At 45.9% G+C, this 23,362-nt stretch overlaps 1 protein-coding gene across 6 annotated transcripts in view; it reads left to right on the forward strand.

The window, feature by feature from the left end:
- Positions 1 to 7,390: 7,390 nt before the first annotated feature.
- The window catches only part of LOC146871292 (transcription factor SOX-13-like), a 588,655-nt gene continuing 572,683 nt past the window's right edge, over positions 7,391 to 23,362 (forward strand). For 3 of the 6 annotated variants that reach the window (XM_085650783.1, XM_085650778.1, XM_085650787.1), the window contains exon 1: positions 22,947 to 23,076. The gene's annotated coding sequence lies outside the window, so the exon portion shown is untranslated. Of the gene's footprint in view, positions 7,438 to 22,946; positions 23,077 to 23,362 lie in introns of those variants that run through there. The other 3 variants (XM_085650772.1, XM_085650790.1, XM_085650765.1) reach the window with 3 other exon arrangements.

The raw sequence follows: 23,362 nt of genomic DNA on the forward strand, positions 1-23,362 counted from the left end.
TTATCACTTCTTCTAAAGTAGGCTAATCTTTTAACCATTGTTATTTTCTAATGTTGTCATGAGCACACTTCAAAACAAATTGGTCTCTAATTCTCTCCTCTACCGCAGGACCAAATTTGCAAGAGGATGCTAGTTTTCTAAGGGCAGATACAAACTCTTCAACTGATTCATCTTTCTTCTGTTCTCGAAGACCAAAATGGTATCTCTCCATTATTGTGCTAAGCCGTGGAAGATAATGACGATCAAGCTGTAAAATACATATCTCATACTCATTGAGTTTTCTTTGTTCTGCAGCGCTGAGTTCAGGCAGATGTTCCAATACTTCCTGCCCTTCACCCCCAAGACAATGTAACAATAACGAATGTTTGCGTTCAGCACTTAAATTGGTACCACAAACTCTTGTGTAATTTATAAATATATTTTTCCATTTCTGCCATTTTACATTCGGTTCTCCTGGGCTGGTCAAAAAGAAAGGAGGTTGTGTCACATTCTGCATTCTGTAATGGAGTTACACTATACACACTTGTTAAAGAGCAGTAATAAAATTGAAATAACAAAAAAAAAAACTGAAAGAAAACAAATATAAAGTTGCAAATACAATAAAGTAGAGATACTTCCACCTAAATAAGGTTGTTAACACTTTAAGAGAAAAATGTACCAGACATAAAGAGCGCAAGGAATTAATAATGCACAAATGAAATAACGCTGCAACATATTCAAGGTAACCTGATGTTTCCTCTTGTCAAAGGTGCGCTAGTCACCAAAACACTGGCTGTCCATGAAGACTCCTTAGAAAATTATATAAATGTAGCGTAAATCGACGAAAACCATACGCAAGAACTTTTTGAATGTGTTGAAGTAGTGCGTTGATATTCCCAGATGCAACAGACGCTCTTAGTCAAATGAACTCGAAACGCAATATGCCGTACATCAATGTGATGTCTATGACGAGTGCCCAACAAACTAAAATGGATGCCCTGAGTGACGTTGGAGAACCTGATAGGTTGGCACCCACAATCAAAATGGATGGCGTGCATGACGACGCACAACGCGCATCCAATCAAAGCAGAAAGGCAGGATTCTCCGATTGCGTCAACAACTTGATCGAGGGCTGGAACGCAAGGAAGAATATTCTATGCAGCCTTATTTTTTATTTTTTTAAATAAAGCGTTGAAATGCAAATGCGTTTCACTGCTCATGCCACGCTCTAGCCTCCTCACCAGTTATTTCCGGGAAGCGTCTCTTCTTGATTAACACGCCGAGAGACAAATACTTTAACAGCCGCTGGAGAAGAAGAATCTTCTCGTTCAACAAGTTACTATCAGCTGCTGGAGGAGGATATTTCTTCAGTGGAATGGTGAAAACGCCAGGTGTTGAGATGAAACTGCTCCTTCTCCCTAGCTCGTCGCCAAGAAAATGTGGTGTTCTCATGAAATGAAGAAGCAGGAAAACAAAGAGAAGTGGAAGCAGGTAAGATTTATTCAACCTCATCCACCAACAGCCGACTTCAACTGCCGAACATAGAATCTCTTACAAGTATTCTGAGATAAACATTCTCAAAAGAACGTTCAGTATAATTCTGTATAAGGGTTCTGTAAGTAAGATATGCAATTAACCAATATTACAAAGTATACAACCAAAATAATTTTTACAGAAAATGCCATCCAATGCATTCAAGTAATGAGCGTCAAAATGTATCTCACCGTACTGCCGGTTATAATTCCGACCCGGCTGTTCAATAATCCTTCCAAAATCACAAATTAAATGTCATTCCACAAGGTACATCTAAAGGAGTAACAGCTAACATTAGTAAAAAATCTTAATTCCGACTCTTGGGGTAACATAGAAAATGATGTACCCCAAGGGTCCTTCACCCCTTACCTTAAAATGTAAAGTCCGATGTGTGTATCTCTAATTGATAAATGACATGCCGATTTGTGTGGAGAGATATTAAAACGAAGGCCGATGTAAGCCACAAGAAATCTGTGAATGTAACAGAGCATACATATTACCACTAATCGATGAGGGGATCAGGAGCATCCAGAACAAGCATTGGCATAGCCAATAGGTCTCGCCTTTGGGGCCTTATAAGTGTTTAGGCAGAGCTATTGACTTTGCCAATGTGTTTAAGCTGTGCTGTAGAGAAGTGTGGTGCTGTGCAGCATGCTGAAAAGTTGTAATAAAAAAGTGTCAAAAGCATTTTTGTTACCTTATATATGACCAAGAAGGCATTATGTCCAACAGAACGACCATATTAAAAAATGTATGTACAATAAAACATTTCCTCATTTTTCTTATGTTATTGCAATGCTGGCAACTTGTTTTTGCCTATTCCAATGGTTGTTTGGTAAAGTTTTTTTTGAGGGGGCATAAACAATTGGAGGTTGAAGGGTGTGAACTAGTACCTGTATTATAACACTAGCAGCAGCCAGACGCTAGGGGAGAATCAACAGATGGCAGATTCCGAGAGCAGGCTGAGGTGGTATTGAGTGATGTTGAGGTGGTAGTGGTGGTGACTGTTGCTCAGACGATGCTGAGGTGATGCTGAATGATACTTAGGTCTTGCTGAGTGATGATGATGTGGTGGTGTACTATTGCAAAGGCGATGCTGAGTGATACTGATGTGGTGTTGAGTGATGTTGTGGTGGTGCTGAGTGATGCTGTGGTGGTGCCGAGTGATTCTGGGGTGGCGCTGAGTGATATTGTTGTGGCCCTGAGTGATGCTGTGGTGATGCTGAGTGATGCTGTGTTGGCCGTGAGTGATGCTTTGGTGGTGCTTAGTGATGCTGTGGTGTTGCTGAGTGATGCTGTGGTGGCGCTGAGTGATGCTGTGGTGGCCCTGAGTGATGCTGTGGTGGCCCTGAGTGATGCTATGGTGGCCCTGAGTGATGCTGTGGTGGTGCTGAGTGATGCTGTGGTGGCCCTGAGTGATGCTGTGGTTGCCCTGAGTGATGCTGTGGTTGCGCTGAGTGATGTTGTGGTGGCGCTGAGTGATGCTTTGGTGGCGCAGAGTGATGCTGTGGTGGCGCAGAGTGATGCTGTGGTGGCACAGAGTGATGCTGTTGTGGTGCTGAGTGATATTGTTGTGGTGCTGAGTGATATTGTTGTTGCACCGAGTGATGCTGTGGTGGTGCTGAGTGATGCTGTGGTGGTGCTGAGTGATGCTGTGGTGGTGCTGAGTGATGCTGTGGTCGTCCTGAGTGATGCAGTGGTGGTGCTGAGTGATGCTGTGGTGGTGCTGAGTGATGCTGTGGTGGTGCTGAGTGATGCTGTGGTGGCCCTGAGTGATGCTGTGGTGGCCCTGAGTGATGCTGTGGTGGCCCTGAGTGATGCTGTGGTGGTGCTGAGTGATGCTGTGGTGGTGCTGACTGATGCTCTGGTGGCCCTAAGTGATGCTGAGGTGATGCTGAGTGATGCTGTGGTGGTTCTTAGTGATGCTGTGGTGTTGCTGAGTGATGCTGTGGTGTCGCTGAGTGTTGCTGTGGTGGTGCTGAGTGATGCTGTGGTGGTGCTGAGTGATGCTGTGGTGGCGCTGAGTGATGCTGTAGTGGTGCTGAATGATGCTGTGGTGGTGCTGAGTGATTCTGTGGTGGCCCTAAGTGATGCTGTGGTGGCCCGGAGTGATGCTGTGGTGGCCCTGAGTGATGCTGCGGTTGCACTGAGTGATGCTGTGGTGGTGCTGAGTGATGCTGTGACCAGTATAATATGCGCTATTTGCGTGAACATGTGATCATTTGTTTTATTTTTTGTGTATGTTTGTATTGGCTTCTCCTTTTTCATAAAGAAAACGTTGTTCCTTATGCACTGTAAGTGAATTCCAGACAATTGTTTGTGCTACGAAATATGGGCCCTTTATCCATGTAAAATGTTGGTCTGAATAATATGCTATTTATCTAATTACCTATTCCATAAAAGCTGTTTTCGAACTAGGCGCAGGTGTACGTGTGTAAATGTGCAACTTTAAAATGGGAAGGTTGTTAATCCAGCCCTTAGTAATCAGTTCTTAAATATGTGGTATTCAGAGCAGATACAAATGATAGGACAAGCAAAATTTGCTCACCTGTGGCTTATGGTCCCTGATTGTTCCAGTCAGCTCTGATTTGAAATTGCTTCTATGCTGTGTTGATGAGTGTGAAAAAACAAAGCAAAAGGCAGAGCCTGCGTTGCATGTAACCAACTTGTCCCTGAAGCCAGAAGAGAAAGCGTTTTTGTAAGACAGCTCTGTAAATGAAAACAGAGAGGGAGTTTCAGTTATGTATTAAGTGCAAAGTATGTGGGAATTTGTTTACCACTTCCCACCATTGGAACTATACAGCATGCATGATCTTGGGCACAGTGTGCGAAGAGTTTTGTGGCATGAAAGCCTACTGGCGCGCAAACTAAAACAGGTGGGGGCACACCACCTCTTTTCTGCTATGCAAAAGGGTCAATTGGTTTCTTTGCATGTTTTATAGTAGTTTGAAATACATGGAAAGGAAGGGACAAGATTAAATTACTTCTGGTCTCTCCAGAATGCAGCGAAAGTTTAGGGCAGGGATTCACGTTATTGGCTTTGAATCCAGATTGCTGGACTTGAAGGTATTGGATCGCTTTACACGAGCACCAGTTCCATTTCACAAGCACACATCCATGTTTTTAAGGCACGGAGAGATTGATCGATTTGCCTAGAATCGCAGAATGTTGAGCCGATGCCGAGACTCGAACCTATTTCCTTAGTTCCGAACTCGGCAGCTCTGAGTGTTACGTAATTTACATATGGCACGCTGCGTGTTCCAAAAGTTCTTATCTTACGTATTCTTTTTGTTCTGTCTATTTTTAGGTTGACAGTGAGCAAAAAAAAAGCAAAGGAATTACCTGACAAAGTTTTCTTTCCTTGGCCTTACAGCTCCACTTCCATTCTGAAACAGAAAGTAAGGAAGCGAAGTGAAAGTGATCGCGGGGGGAAAATGCTACCGCCAGCCACAGCTTCCAGTGCATGTGCGCGACTGGTGCGCGCGCAGCAGTAATCACGCCATATGGCACCTCTGCTCAAGCGCGCGCCCAGGCACATGCACTGCAAGCTGTGGCCGGCGGTAGCATTTTTTGAAGCCCTTACTTAAAGTCTCGCAAGACCAGCCCAAGTGCTAGGTCAGGCGAGACCTAAAAATGCCTAAAGAGAACTAAGTGTAAACCATTCCTACCTGAAGCGAGTACGCCATCAGCTTCATACACTGCCGGATACGCATTCTGAACCGGAGGCAATTAGACACGCGACCCAGAAGTAGTTATATACGCAAGTGGTCTGTATCAGCTAGAATGTAGCTCATCTCTCAAATGTGTCCAAACCTACAGCTCTGTCCCAGGCAACGTGAACTAAATGCCGTGTTCACATATAGCGAAAGAGAGGTCAATAAGGTTATATCCGTTAGCGATCAAAAATTGAAAATCAGCCCCGTGCTAGTATCGAGGTCGAAGAATAAGCTATCTGGCAAGAGAAAAGTGGATAAAGCTCAAAGTGGTGTACTATATAAAATGTAAACAGAGTGCAAGCCAAGATATAATACACGGTTGCAACTAAAAATTAACATAAGGAGTTGTAGCTCTCACATTGGGTACTTGAAATTCTATCGGGATCCATGTTCAAAATGTCTAATGGGATCGCGTCCAAAACTGTCAATATGTAAGCTCCAATTTCGGATACATTCAAAAGTATAGGCATAAGATGTATTAGACTATGAGTAAAGGCAAGTCATTACTCTAACTAGGAAAACAAGGTTCCACCAGGTGGAAATAGAGAATCGCACAATAACTCACGATCCACCACTTCTTTATTAGCAAAAAAGGCCACTTTATTAAGACAGGTGCCAAATTATAATTTTCTCAAAACACCATTTTTCATTATCTGATAATCAAATCCCCAAATTTTCTTTGACATCTATAAAAACCTAACCCCCAAGGTAGACCCCAAGCAAAAACAACTAAATGACTCCTGTTGATAAATCCCCCTCATTCTCATTTCCCGTCCCCCTGACTGCATCCACCACCTCCCCCGTTGGAGGATGGGCAATCCCGCTCCAGTCTGCCCACCCCCCCATCAAAAACCCGCCTACCAGAAAAAAATATCTAACCGAAAAACCTGTCTTATCGTGGCAAAAGAAAAAACCCAAGCCTGGCAGTAGCCAAAACCGATATAAAACAAAACATAGCAGGAAATGGAAAAAACGCCTAAAAGAAACAGGAAAAAAGGGGGAGGGTGGGTGGGGCAAATTCAAAACCCTTCCTCCCCGCTCCCTGGACACAATGACTTTCCCGCCCCACAGCACCTCTAAATAATACCTCGCCTCTCGCGCCTCCCGCCTCCCTAATTACCCCTACCCCATACCTGGGTGACCGCTCCATTGTGCGAAACCACCCAGGGGGAGACTGACTCGCGCTCAGCGCCCCCTGGGTCCCCCCTTGCGACTAAGACGCACAGAGGCAACTTGGATTATGTGTCTGAGAACGGTAGAGCATAATCTGAACAGCGAACATGAGATGCAATACTTACTGGGTGACTGAAGAATGATTGGATACAACATCAAGGTAATATGTCTCCATACCATCCCGGATGGGTTATTTTAGTTGCATCTGTAGCAAACCTATGTGAATCCATACCTTAGCCACATTGCACTGGGACAATAGTAAATGTATCAGAAATGATATTAGACCTTTACAAATGTTTAACCTTGTTTTCCTAGTTAGAGTAATGATTATCGAGGTGATGTGTTCTGTATATATTTGTGTTCTATGCACAGGCTTGAGATACAACTATACGTATATATACCTGTTCTTTTTGTCCCTGCATATCAGTACATTTTGCGTGTTATATACGGTCAGTACACTCTGTCTTAATTTTGAAATTGTAATAATGACTTGGATTTACTCATAGTCTAATATGTCTTATGCCTATACTTTTGAACGTATCCAAAATTGGAGCTTACATATTGACAATTTTGGACGAGATCCCATTAGACATTTTCAACATGGATCCCGATAGAATTTCAAGTACCCAATGTGAGAGCTACAACTCCTTATGTAAATTTTACTTGCAACCGTGTATTATATCTTGGCTTGCACTCAGTTTACATTTTATATTACACACCACTTTGAGCTTTATCCACTTTTCTCTTGCCAGATAGCTTATTCTACGACCTCGATACTAGCATGGGGCTGGGTTTAAATTTTTGATCGCTAACGGATATAATTTTATTGACCTCTCTTTCACTATAAGCGAACACGGCATTTAGTTCACGTTACCTGGGACGGAGCTTTAGATTTGGACACATTTGAGAGATGAGCTACGTTCTAGCTGTTACAGACCACTTGCGTATATAACTACTTCCGGGTCGCGTGTCTAACTGCCTCCGGTTCAGAACGCGTATCCGGCAGTGTATGAAGCTGATAGCGCACTCGCTTCAGGTAGGAATGGCTTCTTAGTTCTCCTTAGGCATTTTACATCGATTAGTGGTAATATATATGCTCTGTTACATTCACAGATTTCTTGTGGCTTACATCGGCCTTCGTTTTAATATCTCTCCACACAAATCGGCATGTAATACATCAAATAGAGATACACACATTGGGCTTTATATTTTAAGGTAAGGGGTGAAGGACCCTTGGGGTACGTCATTTTCTATGTTACCCCTATGTTGGAATTACGATTTTTTTACTAATGTTAGCTGTTACTCCTTTAAATTTAACTTGTGGATTGACATTTGATTTGTGATTTTGGGAGGATTATTGACCAGCCGGGTCAGAATTATAACCGGCAGTAAGGTGAGATACACCTTGACGCTCATTACTTGAATGCATTGGATGGCGTTTTCTGTAAGAATTAATTTAGTTGTATACTTACCATGCTACCCTCGTATTTAATCTTAGGTGTTTTGAAATCATTATCCTGGGTACTACAGGTAGGCTTTTACTCCGTGACAGTTGTGTGTTCTCAGACATAACCTAGAGTTAGTTTACTGTGCACGATCCACAGACCAGTACTGAACAGTCATAAAACTCATTGTTATGCGGGTTGCAAGTTTTGCCTTCACCTATAGACCACACTTTGCACTTCACTTCTGAATACACCACACTGAGTTTTCCTTCAGAATAGGTTTCAGTATAGACATTACTTTACTGTGTGAAATGTTTCAGTCACTTTCAACTTTAAATGGTGTTTTTTGTGAGGGTTCCCACTTTAGCGTGATCGTATGTAACCTTTGCACCAAACTGCCCAATTTTTTTGTTTACACTTCGAGGTGATACTGTTTAACCTCTTGACTACATGGTGCTTGTGCTCACCATTACTGCTCGTGTCATTGTATAACACTCATGATATGAGCCCTGTTTTTAGGTCTCGCCTGAGCTTTCGCGTAAGCGATGCTCTGCGAGACTTATTGAGAGGGCTCCAAAAAGTGCTACCAGGCCAGCCTAGACCCACAGTGCATGTGCGCGGGCGCGCGCGCCATGCTTCTCCGCAATTACTTTCATTTTCCGCTTTGATGTTTGATCGCGATCACTTTCGCTGCTGCACGGCCGGCGCTTGTTTTATCTCTTGCTTGTTATCCTTGGGAGACAGGATGTTTTTATTTTAACACATTTTCACTTATGTTTCAGAATGTCCTTAACATCTGTGGGGGATGACTCCTCCAAAAAGCAATTTTCCAGCTTTTGCTCAATGCAGTGACGTTTGGCAGGCCCTCAAATTGTGATTCATGGAGCAGGAAACACTGTTTTTTTTTGCCATGCTTGTCCTTTTCGACACTTTTTTAAATTGCTGCCACGTTTCTTTACACATAACAGGGTAAGGTCGAGCCTTGCTTATTAAAATGCAATAAAAGGAAGCAGGTTATATTTTTTGTTCTAAACTTCAGCATATTATTGTTGTTACATGAGCGCTATTACGTCAGAAAAGACATGTAACATAAAAATGGTGTCACTGCTCACCTGTATAACTTATTACAACTGAGCAGTGAGGTCGTTCTACCCCGTACTCCTTAGTGCACTTAACAGGTGACTTCCCTTCCACGCGGACATTTGGTGAGAAATGACGCGACGCTGTTCAAAAACAAACTTTAGGCATGAAAGAAGGGAGATATAAACATTCTAGTTCTTGATGGCGGCCAGTGCCACCCACCTCAGTTGTGCTTAGGATGCTACGATAATGACCGCCCCAATCTCTGATCCGCTACGCCTACCAACGGCCTTCACGTGTCATTAATTAACCGTTAGCACAGCCTGGCGTGAGAGCTCCCATTACAGGAAGCAGTGTCACGTCACCAAGGACAAGTCGAAGCTGTCGTCTGGGGCAGCACGCATATCACATTTCCTCGTTTAGCTGCTCCTCATGTTTTTTCATTAGAGAGATACCCGCAGCCCTGGGCCAAAAGATGAATATGGCAGTGATTGACAATGATGGGATTTCTATTTTGTATGGGCGAAGGTTGAAGAAAAATACTGTTTTACATCAGGATAATTGTTGGCTGTGCTGGTTTGGAAAGTATTGTTGCATAGTTACCAAGTGGTGTAATTTCAAATGTGACACGTTCAGCCACTCTATTTTTTAGCCAACAAGTTGTTGCATTCTCACACTTGTAGTTCAAATATTAAAATCGTGCATGTAATGTTATACAAATTCCAGCATGCAAAGTTCTTGTGAACGAAAGGCTAGGACTGGCCAAGGATGTCAACATGGTGCAGACTCACTTGGCAGCAATGGAATGAGTAGGGCAATTTAGTATAACACTTCGAGGATATATTATAATGTTATTGCAATTCATCTCATAGTTCTGTGACTTTATAAAGCACTCGCCCTGCAGCCTCATGCCTCTATGGGTCCACATAACTGTTTAGTGTCTAGCAGTATCCTCATAAAGTGTATATATCTGGGCATACTTTGCCCCATATATCGTGAAGTCCTAAATTTTTGGAAGCGATTAAGACTTTCTCCATGCAAGCCTCACCTAACATCCGAGATCAATGACTTTCTAATAAAATTAAACAGATACATGGATTTCATGTGCTCACTGACAATGCTTGTTTACACTATACTTTTACTCTTAACTCCTGGTTTGATTTGCACCAGCGGTGGGTTTTGTGCTCATAAGGGTTTCAGCGGACAAATTGTTTGTATTTTTTATGTTGCACCACTGTTATGCCAGTTAAATGCCCATCCCACCCTACGCTATCAGATTCAGCAATAAAATATAAATCATACCATTTGACGTGACTGGCAAGTGGCCCAAGGTTATGCAGCAGCTTCAGCAGGCTCTGGAGTTTGATTCTCAAGCTTGCATGCTGGCTGTGTACACTCCAACATACACAATGACCAATGTCTACGGTGCTCACCCTCTCTGACCCCTGCACTCTTATCTAAGCTTATAGAACGGCTGTTGCACCGGAAGTGCAAGAAGGAAGGCCGTAGACGCTCTAGTCGAAAGGAGAGAGAGAAGCAAAAGAAGAGATCTGCAGGGGTGTGTCCAAATATGTACACAGACAAAGGACATAAAAATAAGCAACCATGGCACGGCTCAAGCAGCGAAGGGACAGGGGGTTGGTGGGACGTACAAGCCAAACCTGGCAATCAAATAAAGAAGCCTGGGAAACGGAGGAGAATGGGAAATGATTAAAGCCCATTGGAAATACATAAAAAAAAAAAAACGCATTTAAATATTTGTATTATATTCCTGCCGTTATATTTTTACACCTCACTGACCGAGCAGAGAGTGCAGCGCGCAACTGCAGGCATGTCATAGGAGCAAGAGAAAATAGCTCTGGCATAGCCAATAGGTCTCGCCTTTGGGACCTTATAAGTGTTTAACCATGCAACAGTTGCATAACTAAACACTTATAAGGTCCCAAAAGCGAGACCTATTTGCTATGCCAATGCTTGTTGTTGTTGTTTCCAGCCCTGAAGAAATCGAGGGCAAATCCCTAACGACGAAACACGTGTTGGCTGGACGTTGTTATAATTTTCTTGAATAAAGACAAAGTAAAGAACATAAGAGACATTACTCGCCTTCCTCTACACACCTACTTTTGATGAACTTTCATTTAACATGGAAGCGTGTGCATAGGACTTGACATTACTACTGCATCATCCATAGGACAACTGGCCCTTAGCACTGCTCCTGCTGCCCTCTAGCATGCCCTGTAGTCACCCTCGTATTAAACATAAGGGATTTTTCTTGCTTTTACTAGTTCATATGGCGGTGTCTTTGTAGTTTTGTTTGTGAGACATTATACTTACCTTGCGTTATATACTTATGCGTGTCAGAATTTTTTACGTCTACAACATAGACCTAACATTGTCAGGTTATAATTCTTTCCCTTTTTTTTTTTTTTTTTTACAGAGACATACTTCTCTTTATAAAATGAATTTCTGACTTAATATCAAGTAAGTCTTTGCAGTGTCCAGATCTAGTTATCGCATATGCGTAATAAGCATACTGTTTGTTTTTAAGACTAGTTGCAGCCTACTATTTTGTCTTATTTTTTTTCACAGGGGCAATTTACAGCCCACTATCATTGACTAGGTTGTTTATTAAATGCCCTTTTCGAAAAGTAAGTACTTCTAGGGCAGATATTCTTTCCGTATTAAAGTTACTCTCTGGCTATTGAAAATACATATATAGGAATTCACGGATGGGGATCTTTTAATCAATGTATCGATTGGATTTTTAGAATTGAGTCTCTTGGTCAAATATATTTTGGTATTGTTAGTCAAACAATATGTATATTTATCCTTTGCCTTCTCTCTATATAGGTGAGAGTATTTGTTACTGATACAGAGTTCTATATTGGCTTCCAAAACTTTCTAAGTGAGACCTCAGATTGAACACATTAGATGTAAGTTTACCTATAAACTCTGTATAGTTTATTGGTCTGGACTATATGATGTTTGCTATACGCTATTTTCAAGGACAACTAGAGACGTTTCTGCATTATCTCGTCAGAGTTACTATCCAGTTCGTTCATTTTTGCTTTTTGTAACATCTGACATCACATTCCTATCTCTCTCTACTTATAGGTGGAGCATAATTAATAATTCCATAAAACAAATCTCTTTACCTGACTAAAGATTGGAGGTTGGATTTACCTTATCAAGGACCCTTACTGACAGATGGTTACTGCGAACAAGGAGCATTTGGATTCCGGTACCTTTTTATCAAAAGGTGCCTATAATGGCCAAAACAGTTTTTTTTTTGTCCAGGCATACGTAGAATAAATATAGGTTATGTAACTCCGTTTATCAATTTTTTTCTTTGTGTGTTGAAGGTCTCCTGATTTTTTTTTTTTTTTTTCCCCCCTAAAGGTTTATAGTCCGCTCATCGTGGACGGATTTCCTAAACTTGGAGTATTGCTCTCTTAGCTTAAGGTAGACATTTTCATGTGTAAAAGAACTCGGAGAATCTTTTGGTTCTCTTTATTTGGGCCATCATGGTATCTTCCACCATATTTTTTTGCATGGCTGTTTCACATTGGACTGTCTGGCCTTTTTTTTCCTACACTGCTCTGCTTCACATTGGACTGCCTGGCTCTTTACTGCTCATAATTTTATAGATGAATTTGTTGTATTGGATAAGTGTTTCATGTTTGAAATTTCTTTTTGAGAGTTGGTGAATGTCTTTTCTTCTGGGGTCACCTTTTCCTTATACACAACACACCATTAAAAAAAAAAAATTGACATCCTGTTTTTGGCTTTTACTGAATGTGATTTTTTTTTTTTTTTCCTTTACATCAATTGCAGCCTTGAGAAAGTTACAGAAAGTAACGAAACACGTGTCGGCTGCCATCATCTACCACTAACCAGGAGGCTTTAAGAACAGGACCTCCATACTTCTGCTGTGTAACAATAATCAACAGGACTGTATTAGCCTTATTTGTATTACTGTTTTAGATATTGGTGTCCTAGACATGACTGTAGGTTTCTAGTGGAACACAGCTTATCTAAGGTTATTTAATAAACCTGATCTCTTTTGAATTCATGCTTCTTGACTAGTGTTTCTTGTGAGTGGTCACATTTAGTTTTCTATGTATCCTTTAGGCCTACAGCCATAAACAAATGGTAATTTAAATTTGGAGAGTGCAGAGGTACAATCTTTTGCATTAATCAGGCAAATCCCTAATGATGAAACACGTGTTGGCTGGACGTTGTGTTATAATTTTCTTGAATAAAGACAAAGTAAAGAACATAAGAGACATTACTCGCCTTCCTCTGCACACCTACTTTTGATTAACTTTCATTTAACACGGAAGCGTGTGCATAGGACTTGACATTATTTACCTGATGGACCCCCCGGTCCTAATTTTGAGGGGTTTTTCCCTCACCTATTGCACCGCGGGAATTGTATGTTTGTTTGTACTATGTGCATTCTGCATTTGCTGTTTTTCCTGTGTAATTAACACCCCCCTTAACAATAGTATGATGCAATAGTAGTCAAAATGCATTGCAGCGCATGGTAAGAAAAAAGTGGGCATGGGCAGAAAAGCTAAAGGCAACTCGTAAATGTGTTAAATTTCAAGTTTTGTCTATGGACACCAATCTTGAGCTTTAAAATCCACTCTTCATGCAGAAATTTAAAAAGGCAAGGTACCTGGACTGTGTCACAGCAGCAGGTGTATTAGCCCATAGGACGGCACTTGCTGGATTGAAATGGATTGAAATTGGCATAGAGTTGTAGAAGGTGAAGCAGGCACCAACTGACTGCAAAAATGGATCAGCTTGAACAGCAGAAAGGCCCAGCAACTGCGCAGCCAATATGCATTGCAAGTGAGTCATTGAAATGTATGTGTGCCGCAGATTTAGAGCATATACACAAAAGCAAGTTACCTCTGACACCATAAAGCCAAACTTTCTTTTTACTGCAGTAGGATTTTTTAATTATCCCTGGGTTATAGTTAAATATGTTACGTTTTTTACACTTTTTTTTATTAAAAACATAGACACCCTTCACGGGACAAGCTAGAAGATGACCTTCTTGCCTTATTTTTTGTGCATGTAAATTATACGAAAAAGTGATTCAAACAAAGAAATTTTTTGTATACAATATTGGAAAGACATAGACATGTGTGATTTACAAACATGAAACATATTAATGTGACAAACACATTTTTAAACCTGTACATTACATCAAGTAAACAATAGTCCTACTAGTTTTTAAAAATTAACGGGGTACAGGGACTTTTTTCTTTCCCCACAACCAGTAAATCCCACCCTCTCCTGAGAGAACATTTCATAGCTGCAGGAGACACTGAACCTGTCTTTTCAAAGAAAATGAAATGTCTTTTCCGATGCCGGCTTCTTGCTTTCCCTGAGACCAGTGCCCTCGAAGATCCAGCCTGTAATACCTCCAATGTACTCGGTTAGCCTAAGGGGGACCTTTGGTCAATCCCTGGGACATGCGGCCGGGGCTTCAACCGACTTCTAGGGTGTGGGGCAGGGGAAGCCTAACTCCTGACGGCGGAGCCCAATAAAGGACGTCTACTCGGTTGCTCAGTTCGTGCCGTCAGCCACGTGCGCTGACGTCACCTTTTATTATATACTCCCTGGTCCGCGCCCGGCCCAGGGAGTTGACTGCACTACAATGTATTGCAGTGGCCGGGTGGCTCACTACATCCCATCCAACCTATAAATGTGAATCAAGCAAACAACATGCAAGGTCCTTAAAGTCACTTACATAAACAGCCTCCCAAAGCAGCTTCACGGCAGTCCGAGTGTCCACTGTTTCATCCGGCCGCCCTTAGCATAGAAAGTCTCTTAACCTGGAACTCTGCTCCAGATTGCGGCGCAACCCATAGGGAGTGTGCCTGCTCCGGTCCTCACTGCTTTCAGCTTCCTGGTGATGACGGTCATGGCCATGGTCGGAGGTACTTTACTCGGCCACACCTCCCTGTCCTTCGGGAGTAGCATCAGTCAACGGGCTACCTTCCATCGGCACTTCAGCATCTCCTTCGTCCCATAGCTCTCTCTCGGACTCTGACACTGCTTCACTTGGACCATAAGCCTTTTTGAACCAGGACATGTTCCGGGTAATCCGCTGATCTCCTTTCTCAGCCACAATGAGAGTTCCTTGTACTTTCACTACCTTCCAGAGCTCATGTTCAAACGGCGTGCAGAACTTAGAAGCGGGGTGTCTGCCTTTTCCCACCCCATATTCGCCTACTTGGATGTTGGCCCATTGAGCCCCTCTTTTCCTGCTGGCTCGCTCATTGTTGCCTCGTCGGCGAGCCTGGGACCACTCCATGTCCAGAACCGCAGGAGTCCACGCTTCACTGCTCGGTATACCATTTCTCACGGCTCTTTTCATCAGGAGGTCATTGGGCGTGCATTTAGTTGTGCAGTACGGTGTCTGACGATAGGCACTTAGAAATTGGTGCAAACAGGACTTCAGGTTGGTCCCTTGAGCCACCCCAATCCTCAAAGCTTTATTTAATGTCCTCATAAACCGCTCCACATCTCCATTCGCCTGGGGCCATTGTGGTGTTATCTTCCGATGTCATATGCCATGCCTATCGAGGAACTCACTGTACTCCTGTCCCTGGAACGGTGGCCCATTGTCTGTTCGGAGTTCCTCCGGCATCCCCAGTAATGCCGGCATCCCCAGTAATGCAAAAGTTTTCTCCAGTACTAGCTGTATGTATTCAAAAGCCGTCGACGTGACCACTTCCACCACCGGAAACTTCGAATGACTGTCAACAAACATGGCCATTTGCCGCCCACCTGTAAAACTTCCGAAATCCAAAGTTACTTGCAACCATGGCGATAGGCTCGGCCCTTCTGTTATGATCGGCACTTCCGGAGGGTCAGCTCCCGTCACCTGGCAGGCATGGCACTTCCGTACTTTCTCCTCCACAAGCCGATCCATGCCCGAGGACCATACCATCGCTCTCAGGCGGGCCTTGGTTTTCTCTATCCCTTGGTGTCCCTGATGCGCCAGGTCAGCGGTCCGGCCCCGCAGCGCTGCCGGTATTATTAATCGTGAGCCCCGTAGGAGGATACCGTCCCCTGACGCACTCTGCTCCCCTCGGCACCTCCAGAGACCTTCCCAATACTCCTTGTCGGACGTTCTGCTGTTATTTCCCCTTAAGAACCACTTCCACTGATGGTCACTTAATGTGCGGGCGATCTCCTGCAGACACTCATCCTGCAGCGACACTTCCCAGATGTCCTCTAAGAGCATGGCTTGAGGGCGTGCCTCCTCCACCAACTTCCTTACGAATATCTCGGCACCTTCATCCACCTCCTGCCCCTGGACACAACTCGGCGCTAGAAGGTGCTGTGACAAATGTTCAGCTGGTTTGTGCGCCCCAGGGCGGTAAACCACTTCAAAACGGTATTGCTGGCTCCGGACAGCCCACCTCTAAATTCGTGGAGGCCCATTCCTGGCCGTGCCCGCGAAGAGAGGCACCAGCGGCTTGTGATCAGTCACCAAGGTGAATTCATGCCCACACAGGTATATGTGGAAATGTTGACACGCCCACCTTGTGGCCAAAGCTTCTCTTTCGATCTGAGCATAACGGGTCTCCACCGCCGTGAGGGCCCGGCTGGCGTAGGCTATCGTCACCCACTCATCGTGATCTGTCCTCTGTAGCAGTACGGCCCCCAATCCTACCAGACTCTCATCCACTATAAGTTTGGTGGCCGTTCCCGGTCGAAAATATGCCACCGTTGCACCTTTTTAGTAGAGCCTTCTTGACGTCGGCGAACGCTTGTGCTTCCTTATCGGACCACTGCTACAGTACATCCTTTTTTGTGAGCCGCCGTAGAGGTTCCGAGATGGTGGCCAGACGAGGAATGAATCGGCCACAGTAGTTGGCCTTTCCCAGGAAACTCCGCACTTCGGAGGCCGTTTGGGGAATTGTTGCTGTCCTGATTTCCTCCACTTTAGCCGGGTCCACCTGCAATCCTCTGGCCTAGAACCGATAGCCAAAAAACTCTACCTCCGTAGCGTAGAAATCACACTTGTTGCGATGCAGGGTTAATCCTTGTTCCCCTAGTCTCCGCAGAGCTGCCATCAACCTCACATGGTGTTCCTCAAGCCATTTCGAGTAGAACAGGATGTCATCGCTGACGTTGAGAACACCCACGAGGCCTGATAGCGCCTGTCGTACTGCTTTTTAAAACACTTCCGCCGCCAATGATACTCCAAAACTCAGTCTCTTGAACCGTCGCAACCCCACGTGTGTAGAGAACGTGGTAATGTATAGTTTCTTATCTGCTAGCATCAATTGATGGTACCCAGAATTCAAGTCCACTTTTGAAAACCACTGTGCCCCATTGAGGTCCGTGACAATTTCGTCAATGGTCATGGTGATGTGCCTTTCCCTGCGGATGGCCTTGTTGGGCAGTCTCATGTCTACGCACAGCCTAATGGCCCCCGGCTGCTTGGGCTTGGGTGCTATAACCAATGGCGACACCCACGGTGTGGGACCTGAAACCCTTTTGATCACCCCTTCCCGTTCCAGGTGGTCCAACTCTGCTTCCACCAGTGGTCGGAGATAGAACGGCACCCTTTGATGGCGAAGCGCCACCGGTTGAACAGTCTCATCCACATGTAGCCGAACTTCCACTCCCTTCAGGCAACCTAGCCCCCGGAAAAGCTTGGGGAACTCAGCAAGAATCCGGTCCGCCTGCGACTGGTGGATGTCTTGCAAACATCACCAACCCCAGATCCTCGGCTGTGTAGCAACTTATCAGCGATCCAGCCCGATCACACGTGACATAGAATCGAGTGTGGGTGATCCTGTCCTTGTACTTGACCTCCGCATCAATAACTCCCTGCAACGGAATCGGAGTGCTCCCTCCGTACGTGAGGATTCTGACTGTCTGCATCAGCCGAGGCCTCGGGTTGAGCCTCTTTATATTGATCGGCGTCCAGGATGTTTACTGACGCTCCTGTGTCGATCAGGGCCCGAACACACGACCCCCCCCCCCCCCCCCCCCCCCCCCCCCCCATCCACACCTGGCACGTAGGGGGCGATCTCTTGGCAGTGTTAACCCCCGGATGTGGGAAATGACAAACACATTGTCCTCCTTGACCGCCAGCTGCTGACACCTGTCACTCAGATCATCCTCCTCCGTCACCGCCTTTGCACCCTTCGGGAGTCCCCTTCCCTGAGGCCTACCACCGCCCAGCGGCGCCCCACTCTGACACACCATGGCGAAATGTCCAAACTTGTTACATTTGAGGCACTGTCTCCTTGTGCAGGACACACTCGGTGCATGCGCTCCCATGCCACAGTTTTGGCATTCACGCTTCTGGCGCCTCTCCTCCCGTTTGATGCCAACTCCAATCTCTCGGCCATACCCCTTCTTAAATGCCTCGACCCTCTTCCTTGACGGGCCTCGGGAACAGCGGCTGGGTCCCTCCAGACCCCTGTGCCAGCGCTACTTCCATCTCACCGGCCCTCATGTCAGTCAACTCATGCGACAGTCCCAACACCAAGATATCATCCAAAGTGATCCCCTGCTGCCACAGGATCAACTTGCGGAGCTCCACGGACTTGCACCCCACAACTGGGCTGTGGTCTCGAACTGCCGGTCAATACCCACACAGGTGCTGGCCAATTTCGTCAGCCCTGCGTAGAACATGTCTATAGACTCGTCGTCACATTGTTTCGCTTGCCACAGCTTGAAATGTTCGAAATCCGGGTTGACCTGCGCATCAAAATGGCGGTTCAGGGCCCTGACCGCCTTCTCATAGTCGTCACCAGTGTCAGGCAAATCATGGAACAGGTCATACAATTCCTCGCCACCCATCCGCAGCAGCAGTGACCTTTCCTGAATTATCCGTCTCCCGCTTGGCAACAAAGTTTTCGAGCTGCCCCAACCACTTCCGCCAGCGCAGAGCCGCCTTCGCCGGGTCTGCCTACTGGCTGAATTCTGGGAGGGCCTTCGCAGGCATGCGACCAGGCCAGGCTCCCGCCCCCGAGGCGATGACTCTGTCCGGAGAATCCGGCATCACTGCTGGGAACACCTCTCTTCCAGCTAAAGCACACTACCTCACCGGAGTAGTCGCTGATCACCAGGCCGCAGGGTAAGAAAACTGTGCCACTTCGGCTGCGCTTGGCCACGCCACGCCTCCTCCCAAGAAGGCACAGGCAGTTTCTGCCCAGCAACAGGCGAGAATCCTACCCCCGCGCACACCACACGGCAGCCCGCGGAGTCCGCTCTCACCTCGCCAATGTAATACCTCCAAGGTACTCTGTTAGCCTAAGGGGGACCTTTGGCCAATCCCTGGGAAATGCAGCCGGGGCTTCAACCGACTTTTAGGGTGTGGGGCAGGGGAGGCCTAACTCCTAACGGTGGAGCCCAATAAAGAACGTCTACTCAGTTGCTCAGTTAGTGCCGTCAGCCATGTGCGCTGACGTCACCTTTTATTATATACTCCTTGGTCCGCGCCCGGCCCAGGGAGTTGACTGCGCTACAATGTATTGCAGTGGCCGGGTGGCTCACTACACAGCCCTGCCCATGACCGACGGGCAGGGGTGGGCTTTGACCCACGGGTGGGAGTGGGGGCCGAAGACCTTTTAGCCCAATGGGCACACACTGCATCCCTTTCCGCCACCTCTCCCTGCTACAATCTCCTCCCCTGCCTTCTTTTTGGTCACCAGGTCTTCCTCGCCTTCCTGAATTCTACAGTCATCTCCTTGTCTGTGGGTTTACTAGGGGCCTACCAAGGGTTTGGGATGTGTAGTCTTTGATTTATACTGTAGTGTTTGTATAGTAATTCAGCATCTCCTGTTGAGGTCCTGAATCGCTTCTAGCTTCAGGTAAGAGAACGGGGTATTGTTGTGGGTGGTTTATAGAAAGTGGGTTTGCCTAGGAGAAGTCCCCGTAAAACTCTTTTTATCCTGTAGAAGTGCCCCTGACTTCTGAAGGTTCTCATGGCATGTGATCCAACAGCAACCCTTGTGGATGTTCCCAGTGGAGATTCCTTCACCTATTGAGGCGCCGCTGGCTTGTGAAGGAACATGTGTCCTTGTGGTGGTCCTCGGGCCTAATTGAGTTGCTCTATGGTGGTCTCTTTTTCAGCCAACCATGGAGTTACTCGTTGCTTGTGGGGGTAGCCTGTGGAAGTATCATGCTGCTAGTTGAAGTCCTCAAAAGACAGATATCTACTAGAGAACTTATAGCTTTGCACAAATTATGCTATCTTGTATTTCATTTATGCAGTTTTCTAAAGTGCAAAGGTTGCTCAGGGGCGTTAGAGCTCTTTACAATGGGACAGGTAATAATAAACATGAACAATTTTTACAGCAGCAACAAGGGTAATAGTTAACCTTGGCTGGTAGGCATAGAACTGGTTACCATCAAAAGAGGGATGGAAATTGGAACAAATAGGTAAGCGAAGAAGAAAAGAAACAGAGACATCAGTTAGGAGGAGCAATGACGAGGAAAAGATAGATCAAAGAAATGCACATGCAAACCTCATACATCATAATATGCAATCCAAGGAGGGCAGTTTGCTGGTGAAGAGCAAGCAAGAGAACAAGCATTGGCAAAGCCAATAGGTCTCGCCTTTGGGCCCTAAATGTTTTTGCCAATGTATTTAAGCTATGGTACACAACATCCCTGATGCTGTACAGCATGGTTAAAGAATTAAATAATGAAGCCTATGGGCCTTATTATGACTTTGGCAGTCTCAGAGCGGAGCCGCCATGCTGCCGCCCTATCCAATACAGCCAAAGCCATGAACAACCGCCTGCCAGAGTACGACTTATTTTTACCCTGGCTGGCAGTTCTTTGGTGGTCCCTTTTAAAAAGGCACTGCAATGGGAACATCAAAGGTAGTTCCAGTAGGGCATGGAAAGTCACGTTCATGTCCTAAAGGAACTGGGGTGCATGCACACAGGGGGGCACAACATGTGCCCCCCTAGTATGCACCCCATGGCACAGAGGCACAAGGGTGCCCCTGTATGGCTCCCTTTGTCTCCTCATTGCCACACTTTTCATGGTGGTCGCACAGCCATGAAAAGTGCACCAGTGAGGAAACTCCTAATTTGCTTGGCGGTGCCCCAGTGGCACGCCAGCATACTAGGGGGCTCATACCACTGCACCACCACCAGGGATCGAGGAACCCTGGTGGCAGCAGCGGTCCTGTGGTGGTCCAACCGGTGGACTGCCACTACATACTCGTAATAAGGGCCTTTGACTCAGCCACCCATGTCATTTTGTAGGTGTGTGAACCACGCATGCGCATGCCTCCAAAATGCTGGGGGCACCTTCTGTTTAGTTACCGATCTGAGGTCGTGGACGGGGGTGGTCGAGAAGAAGCAACAGGAAAGAAAGCAACAGGGAACAGGCAGGGGAGAAGCGCAAAGGCGACCATGGGAGGAACAAACACAAGATTGACAAGCTCGATCACGAATAAGACAAATGAGAGTGGCAGGAAAGCCAACGAATGGTAAGCAATGGGCAAACTCCAGTCCCCTGCATGTTCTCGGTAAGTCCACAATATGTCTTGCAACATGGGACGTCTAGTAGGCGAGACCTAAAAAGTGACTAGTATCAGCAGAGAGGAGTGGAGGGCCAATGAGGTGGGCGAGAGCCGTGGATAGTCAAGGTGTGGAAGTGGCAGGTTCTAAAGAGTCCACAAAGGGGTGAACTGTTCAGATGTGAAGTAACACAGGGAACCAATTTATTTATTTAATGCAGTTTTATGTAGCCACTATATAACCAATGCAATACGAATGTATTACCTGACACCTAGAGGCGTGGCTATTTAGTCATCAACACTTTGCATTCTGGGACTTGAACGCTCCTATAATATGAACAAGAGAACTACAAATACCGCAGTGCTGTGAACTGAAGGCAAAAAGGCAGAAGTTCGTGTGCGTGTTAACTTTGCACATATGCTGACCACAGCTCTCCCTGAGCTGGAGCGGTGCCCCCGCCCCCACTCCACCTCCTCTCCCGGGAAGCTGGTTTAATTCCCTTGCCGTGTAACCCTGCACCGCGTGCGCTGCCCACCCCTTCACACCGAGCTCAGCCATTGAGGCAGCGGCTTTGATCCCAGCCAGGGTGTCGCCACCCCATGAGCTCAGTCAGGCAGACAACAATGAACAATGGCCGAGAAAACAATGAACAATCAGAAGGAAGGAAGAGCGGGTGGAGGCAGGGCAGAGAAGTTGTGGCAAAACCGAGCGAGGAGGGGGGAGTAGTCAGAGGCTCGGTTGCCATCTCCCCTAGCAACCCCAGGCACCCCGATGAGGACCTTGGCACTGGAGGGCGGCAGGCGAGGGCGTGCAGTGTCCAGGTGAGATGCTGCACTGGACCCATTGTGCTGTTGAGAGAAGGGTGGCGATTAAGTGCCCTGGGACGGGGTGAAGAGTGCAGGTGAAAGCAGGGGCAGTGTAGTGTGCAAACAGAGAGCTCAACAGGATAAGGGTGGAGGTGAGATGTGGCTTAAGGGCCAAATGTGACGCTTTCGGAATCGGAAAACCAGGTCCAAGTCCCGGCGTCGGTTTAACAGTTGTGACTGAGGCAAGTCACCTTATCTACACGTGCCTGAAACAAAATGAACCTTTGCATACATAAAAGTGGTGCTGTTGTAAAGCTCCCCCACACCTCCGAGTCGCGTTCAGGCTATATAGAGAACTGCAACAAAAAAATGTGTAGGAGAGGGTTGTCCTGTACAGGTATGGAAGGGAGGGGATTTGTGCAGGGCTCAGAAGATTAGTTGTAGTATGCAGCACATATATTAGACCTATGCGTCGCAGTGGGGGCATCTGTCGTCCCCCCCCCCCCCCACTTCTATCTTGACATAAGAATAAGGGTGAGAGATGGCCGTCTTGGGGGCCCCCGTGACAATCCGCAGGGCCCCCACTGTTTTGTGTTAAGCCATTGGTATTATGTAGATTGAGCAGGAAGCTGACGGAACAAGAGTGTGGTGTACAGTGGGAGGAGCGGCAGATATGTGCAGTGGCAGACTGGCAGGATTAACTGGTGTATGGTACAGAAGCACGCCGCAGGTCAGGATAAAGTGGTGCAGCACGTACATGGAGCTGGAACCGAAGCTGTGCGCAGGATGGGTTAGGCGGGAGAGAGGTGTTGTAATATGTGTAAGTGTATTGTTTTATTCCTTTGTAGGTATTTAGAATGTATTATATGCTTGTAGGTTTAGAATGTCTGGAATGTTGCTTTTGGAATGTTAGTATTTGACTGTGGGGAGAACTGACTAGGGAACTGGACAGGAAGGTCGTCGGTCTTTACCTGAATAAAACTTCAACTTAACTTCAAGAGAATTACATCTTTATTTAACACCGTGTTCCCTTTACTACATTTAATGGCGACGTTGAATATTTGAAACCTCGTCATGGTTAAAAGTTTCGTTCAAAGTTGAGGAAA

The sequence above is a fragment of the Triturus cristatus genome, chromosome 1_1 (genome assembly GCF_964204655.1).
Source record: "Triturus cristatus chromosome 1_1, aTriCri1.1, whole genome shotgun sequence".
Taxonomy (NCBI): Eukaryota; Metazoa; Chordata; class Amphibia; order Caudata; family Salamandridae; genus Triturus; species Triturus cristatus.